We start from the raw sequence: 7,246 nt of genomic DNA, 5'->3' as shown, positions 1-7,246 counted from the left end.
CAAAGATAGCAGAGTGGTGCTTACCATTCTTCAATTTACTCAAAGGAGCAAGCAACAAGAAAGAGATAAATTGGAGTCTGGAGTGCCAAAAAGCATTTGAGAATCAAGTACTACCTCTCTCAGCCACCATCCCTAACTAAAGCTCAACCAGGAGAGCTTCTCTACTTATACTTATCAGCGGGAGCACAAGTAGTAGGAGCTGCCTCAATCAGGGAAGAGAATGGAAAATAGCAGCCAGTCTACTACGTAAGCCTCTATTTTATATATAATAGAGCTAAATTAGTCTTCATGAGTATACATCTATACACACCTATGAACCTCCTATACGTGTGGCGGTGAAGCCAACTCACTTACACATATCCTTTCTATTTTACTGTTCCAAAAGGACCCGTATAATGCATAATAATTTTCTTTTCTTTCTAATTCTAGTAATTAGTGCTCATGAACATTTGCAATAGTTACTGGTTGTTGAACATCATTCCCACATGTTTCTCAAGTTCAGTTAATCTAGTTTGTAATCGCTTCTGATCGCATTCAAGGCTATTTAATCGTTCCCTTAATCTTCTTGTCCATCTGCGAATGATGTAGTGAAACCATGGCGTATTCGATTTCTAACGTTCTCGAAATTACTTTAGACTTAAGAATCAACGAGAAAATCTTGACTGGATATGATTGATGTACAAACTTATCACCATATCTTATTTTCCTCGAATCACAATCGAGTGTAATTACTGAGTGAAAATCTCTTACTATTTAGAACAAAATACAGTAACCTGAAGGCATCACCAACATATTTTAACCCATCTTATCATTTATTTTGGTTCTAAGAAGTTCTAATACGAAACTGACTGTATTGCTTTCCTTGACGTCTAGTCACATATAACGTTTATTCTTTCTTTATGCCATACTATCTGAAAGTCTTCTTTGACATCTATGTCTCGTATCATATTCTCGGAGTATCTTGAATCCTTTGAGTTATCGATGTTTAGCCAAATTTCTATCTTTTAGTTCCACCTTATTTAATGCCCGTTCATCTAGGAGTGGTATATACTATTCTGGTTCGACATTATTCATCGTATTCTGAATACTCCTGTAAAATCTTAAATCAAACAATACTGATCATTTACACTTAATTTTTGCATCTATTGACGTACCACCATTTCTTCAAGCAGCAACTAACCCACATATTGGATGAACTACTTACAAATAAAGAGCAAGACTGGGTTTGGATAACCTATCAATAAATTTAATTTATGCTATCCTCACCTTTGGTTCTCAGGTGATTTCACTACGACATGTCTTGGTGAAATATATTTATCTTTATTTTTGAAAGTCAACGGTTATAATAATCCATCTAGCCTTTGATGCTCCGTCCTAATTCTTGGGTAGGTATAACATTTACTTAAATGTTTCTCCCATTTTCTCAAATGTCTGGTCACTAAATATGTTCTATCAGCCCTCGGTACTTACTCATACTTCTGAGATGCATTCCATATCTCAATTTACAAATTTTTCCTCAAACTCTTCACTTTACTGCTGTCCCACATAATATCCCTCTCTTACATATATCCTGGCATCTTATAAAATTTCTTTGTCATCCTTTTGATTCCACTTCCTCTCCTATTTCCATTCTTCGTTCTCACAGCTCATTCAAAATCAAACTCTTGATATTAATACTCGTTTTGATGTCATATCAAATTATATATCAATACGAACTTTGATGCTCACAACATTCCATTTTGAATTAAACATCAATCATCTATATTAATACCACTTTCGATATTTAACAATAACTTAAGTATCAACATCAACCAGGAACTGAATTAAAACTGTATCTCACCCTTTATCCAAAACCGAAATACTTGGTAAATCATTTATTGTATGATTATCAAAATAATTTAAAAATAAGACATTTTTTAATAATATTTATTGCAGATGATAAAATTTATGTGGCTGTCTAATAAAATCTGTATTGGTGTAGTTATTAACCTTTTCTTTATTCCCCATCCCTTCTTCTTTACCATCTTTCCTTCGATTTGCTCTATATTCAATCTTTAGTTCTTGAAAACATTTTTTTCCCACTTGTCCATACAAATAAATTTTTACTTCTTTTGTCTATTACAAAGCACTACTAGAAATATGGGATCAGACATCGGTTCAGAACCGATGTTAAAAAAAATCTACACCAATGTCTTCGCGTGTGATGTTAAATGTCATCAACCTTTGACATCGGTAAACAGCCGATGTCTATTACAGTGCTATACATCGGTTTTAAGATTAAATGCGATGTCTTTGCAATAAATTTCAGCTTAAATTACAGTATTTTTAGGTGAATATGAGTATATTATGAGGTATTTATCCATTAAAACATGAAACCTACAAGCTCTAAGAGTCATTTATTGAAATTCTTTTGAATAAACCGATGTGAAGTGCTAGATGAGACATCGGTGAAATTAGTTTCCCGATGTGAAATGTTGGATCAGACATCGGTTAAATTAGCCCCCCGATTTGAAATGATGGATAAGACATGGGTGTTCTTCACGAAACCGATGTTAAATCTTTTTGTTTAACATCAGTAAATTTCTCTAACTGATGTTATTTGACTTAAAATACATTGAGTTTCTTTTCAGAATCGATGTCAAATGACTACTTCACATCGGTTTTTCTAGTTTTTTTTGTTTAATTTTATTTTATATGATGTCTTTTATACATTATTTACATCGGTTTACATTTATCATTGTGATGTTAATGTGGTATAGATTACATGCCACCTTGGTCCTGTTTTACAGCCACATGAACCAATTACATTTACACTACCAAAAAAATACCAAACAATGCATCATCCAACCAAAAATATCCAACAGAAACATAAAGCTACATTGATACAAAATTTCTTAACATAAAATATTCCAACAATCAATTCGGACATACATTCTAAGTCTAAAATAAACATCCCAACCAAAACCAATAAAATAACTTACTTATCAAGACTCTTTTAACTAAGGACTTGTCAAGAGTTTATACATGACCAAAAAAATTTAAAGTAAAACGCATACTTGAATACACAAGTTCAGGAATGGGCTAATCTCTTTCTACAAGCTATCACGGATTAGTCCATTTATTTTTTCAATACAAGCACTTAAAGTGTTGTTTAACTTGTGCCATTCTGCCAAACAGGGTTGTAGGAGAAGCTCGATGATGCTGACGAAGAACCTGGTTCTTAGATTCGAGGTTGGACACATTCAGTTCTAGCCTGAGTACGCGCATAGACCACATAATTAGATAATTAGAAAATAGGCACTGCATGTATTTTTTACCATAGTGCATACTTTAAAATCGATTTATACATTATAAATAATATTACTATAATATTGCAGGTTATTATAGTAATATCTTAATGGCATTAAATAGCTGACCAGATCATAGTATATGATGCGTCTCTCAGTGCCAAAAACAATCGAGCAAGGCCCAGCTAAGGGGTAAAATCATCAAGAACAGGGGAACCTGCTACAGATTTAAATCTATCAATATGTTCATTAAATAATAGATTAATGTCATTATTCGAATAACTTATACAAACACAAATGTGTAGCCTACAAAAATTTGTTCATCATTGAAAAGATTAAGCATTGTATACCTGACGATTCTTATCATACTCCAAAAATGAAGGAACGTTAGGATATTTATATCCTCTTCGTTCTAAGGTTGAGGGTATTTCCGGAAGCAAATTATGTCCATACAATTATTAAAAATTTACATGCAAGGCGGCTCAGCTCGATGTAAATTGGTCAACTATCGTGACATACAAATCATACCTGGCTAAATCGAAATGAAGCTCTCTTGTCAAGTCGTTCACACATCACACATGGCTCAAATTTAACCTCCTGAATAGATCATATGTTCAATTATTAAATATTTAATATCTAAAAACTAAGACTTCTAAACAGATTTAACACTAAGCTGATTGTTTTATTTCAAAAATATTAAAATTTAAAAGCATTGTACTTTTGTTAGATTGAACCACATTGTGCAATATCTTTGGTGCTCTCCTACCATTAAAAATTAGAAAACCAACGAACTGATACAATTTGACTTGGAAAACAAACCTCAAACAATTCAATTTCCTCATCAGCATCAAAGCCAGCCATTTCATTTAATTTTATCAAGATCTCAATCTGCATTCAACTACTCTTTACAAAAAGCCTTCCAACATATCTGGATGGATACATGTTCAGAAAAAATAAAGAGTTAAGAAATACTAAGACCAATGTACATTATAAATAACTACTACAAATTTTAACTTAGGATACATCACTTATATAGCGGTTTTTTATGTGATATACAAGTGAGTTACTTGCAGAATGTTTTCACAAAAAACGCTATATAAGTTATTATAAGAAAAATTAAAAAATTAATAAATAATTAGAAAAAGCACTAGCAAAGCGCTTATTAGTATAAACGGTATATAAGTTTTAACTTCAATAACGTTTAACAAAACGCCATGTAAGTTAGTGTATTTTAAGTAATTAATTAATTGTTTTTTATTTATTCTTGCACAACAGTAGCGCTTTTGGAAGCGTAGTCTCGGTGAATAGACATTTTATTTTTAATATGATTGTACTCTGTTTCATTTTTACCAAGAACATCTCATTTTCTCTTCGTCAACACTGCATCGACCAACCAGTTGAAAAAATCATGAAACTTCTGGGTCAATTGGCGTATGGATTTATTGAACTTCTATGTTCCAAAATTCATCTCTCTACAAAATTCGCAAGCAGGTTGCTCTTGGTCTTTCTGGGTCTTCTCCGATAAAATCGAATTGGGGCTTCACAACAAATCCTTACTCATCGAGCAAATCGAGTACTCTGGCTTCAAATCGATTTGTGAGTTTTCATGGCTCAATTCATTATGATCATTAAAATCGATTTGTTAATGCTAGGGTTTCTAATTCTGAAATTATGGCCTAAAAATACAATAAATTTTCAGATGCTCAATTAAGGTAATTGGATACACTAGGGTTCTTTTTCACTTTGTTCAAAAATCAAGTTAAATATGAAAAGTTTAAAAATATTTTAAAGATGTTAATCCCATCACTGTAACACTGTTCCAGATTATAAGTGATTCTTTTTTTAATGATGACTATTTTACCTGGATGATCATGATAAAAATCTTGTATCTTTATTACATTACTTGCCAGAAACATTCTGTGAGATACAATCCTGAAGATCATGTTATATTACCATCAGCTTCAGCTTCTTAAGGGGTGGATTCTTAAGGGAGGAATGCTTATTATTCTCTTTAGCTAATGGAAAGGAATTTGATTCTGTTTTTAACTTTCTGGATGAGTTATCTGACTTGTCCAGGTTCAGGACACTCGAGCTAAATATGCAGTCCTGTGTGCTCTCTCATCCTGCAGACATGAGTAAGGTTTTTTCAGGTTCTAGGATCGAAAAGCTATTTGATGATGTGGCTAGCTTTGTAAAACAGTTAGTTCCTTCAAATCAACTCTATAATATAGAGCAGAAAAGTTTACTAAGGAGTTCTTGCTGGAAGGGTCTTTTTTATATTTGAATGGAACTACTACTGACAGAGAAGGTTATGTTTTTTATGTGACAAACTGCATCAAGGTGCTGTCTTGTTCAACATCGTCCAGTTTATATTCAGAAACAAGTACAGTAGTTGGTCAAGATCATTTGCTAGAGGAGTGGACTGTGGCAATTAGATGCTTAGCATAGGCTCGACATGCTTGGTTGGTTGATTTTCTTAAGGTTTACATTATCACTCCCAACTTTTATCTTTTTTAAGTTCAGAGATCGTGTGTTCATATATTGTTGTTTCCATTGGGGGTATAAATTTGTGCCCCTGCATAATTCTTACTTGGATCGTGTTACTTGTTAGAAACTTAAAGATTCTTGAGGGTTCTGGCAGTTAGTTTTCGTCGCTATTTTTATTTTTTGCTAAATTTTTCGTCGCTATTGTTATTTCTTAGCTTTTGAGTTTTTGGTTGTTCTACTAACATTAACATCCGGAGATACTCTGCAGGTCTCAGATGTGGAGTTCAGACCTGGAAATATATACTTCCTAGAATCAAAGAAAAAAATTACATGCAGGCTAGTGGGGACTGGTTCCATTCCATTGACACATATTGGAAGCCTAAAAGCATCCATGCTGAACACTAGATCAGAAGGTAAGAAAATTGTAACAAGTTTGCCGTGATAATGGAAAACTCTCTGTAGATGCATGACAGTCTAAGAAAATTTATAATGCCTATTTAAGCTGCTGAGGATAAAGTAAATGCCATTACTTTATATAAATATATCTGAATTCTGCAAATATTTGGGAGGTGCTGGTAGAAGTTGCAGCCACTCTACAACATGCTGAGGGAAGCACTAAAAGACAGTGGATTCTTGATGCTGCTGAAATTAGCTGTATGCTTTTTTGTCTTTGTTAATATATGAATAGTATATATAATGTTTGATCAATATTTCTCTCCTCGCACGATTATAAGTTCTAAGAAATTCTTAACAATGTGAATAAAAATTGTACACAGAATGATATTAATTTGACCACTATTTCTGTTATTCAGTTTTCAATCTAGATCATTTGGGTTATTTTACTGTTCAATTAGAAACACGCACTTCTAAACTCTTCCGTTATATGTTCATTCTTATTGATTCACATGCAGAAGTCTCACCAAAGTTATTGTTGATTGAACATCTGAATATCCTAATGTTGACAAGATCACATAGAAGAAAACTGGATGTTATGGATGAGTTTATATGTGAGAAATCAGTGACGCTAAGAAACAAAATAGATGGGAGGATAAAGAGGAACCCAAGATGTAGGACGTAGGTGATCTGCTGAACCTGGATGTAGAAGTCACAAACAAAGAACAAGCAAATATATTGGTTAACACTGTTTGATGTAAGAATATGTATAGTTGTTAGTATTCACAAGAATGTGATGTAAGGCTATATTTTACTTTTGGCTTCGTATAACAATTATGTTGATGTAGTAATTTCTAATGGATTGATCTTTAGTTCAGTATTTTGTTTCTTGCAAGTTCTTTTTCTATGGGCATTAATGGTCTATTTCTTATGTATTTGTGAATTTTAAAAATATAGTAAAGTAAAAAAAAGAGGCATAAAATAATTTTTTTTAAAAAATTCAAATTTGAACTTGGATAGGGCATGAAAAAGAGCTATGTAACAGGTATATGGATAATTAAATAGAACTTGGGTACCGT

General features: G+C 32.7%; 1 long non-coding RNA gene across 2 annotated transcripts; it reads left to right on the top strand.

Annotated features, from left to right (window-relative positions):
• Nucleotides 1-4,608: 4,608 nt before the first annotated feature.
• LOC141678394 (uncharacterized) lies at nt 4,609-6,966 on the top strand. Of its 2 annotated transcripts, XR_012557738.1 has the most exons (4): nt 4,609-4,883; nt 5,198-5,768; nt 6,043-6,428; nt 6,686-6,966. It is a non-coding gene; the product is annotated as an uncharacterized LOC141678394 (long non-coding RNA). The 2 variants fall into 2 exon arrangements; XR_012557737.1 differs by having other exon boundaries at nt 6,043-6,966.
• Nucleotides 6,967-7,246: the final 280 nt, after the last annotated feature.

The sequence above is a fragment of the Apium graveolens genome, chromosome 8 (genome assembly GCF_009905375.1).
Source record: "Apium graveolens cultivar Ventura chromosome 8, ASM990537v1, whole genome shotgun sequence".
In the NCBI taxonomy this organism is placed as follows: Eukaryota; Viridiplantae; Streptophyta; class Magnoliopsida; order Apiales; family Apiaceae; genus Apium; species Apium graveolens.
The sequence above is the reverse complement of the archived record's forward strand: the minus strand, read 5'-3'. Positions and strand labels throughout refer to the sequence as shown.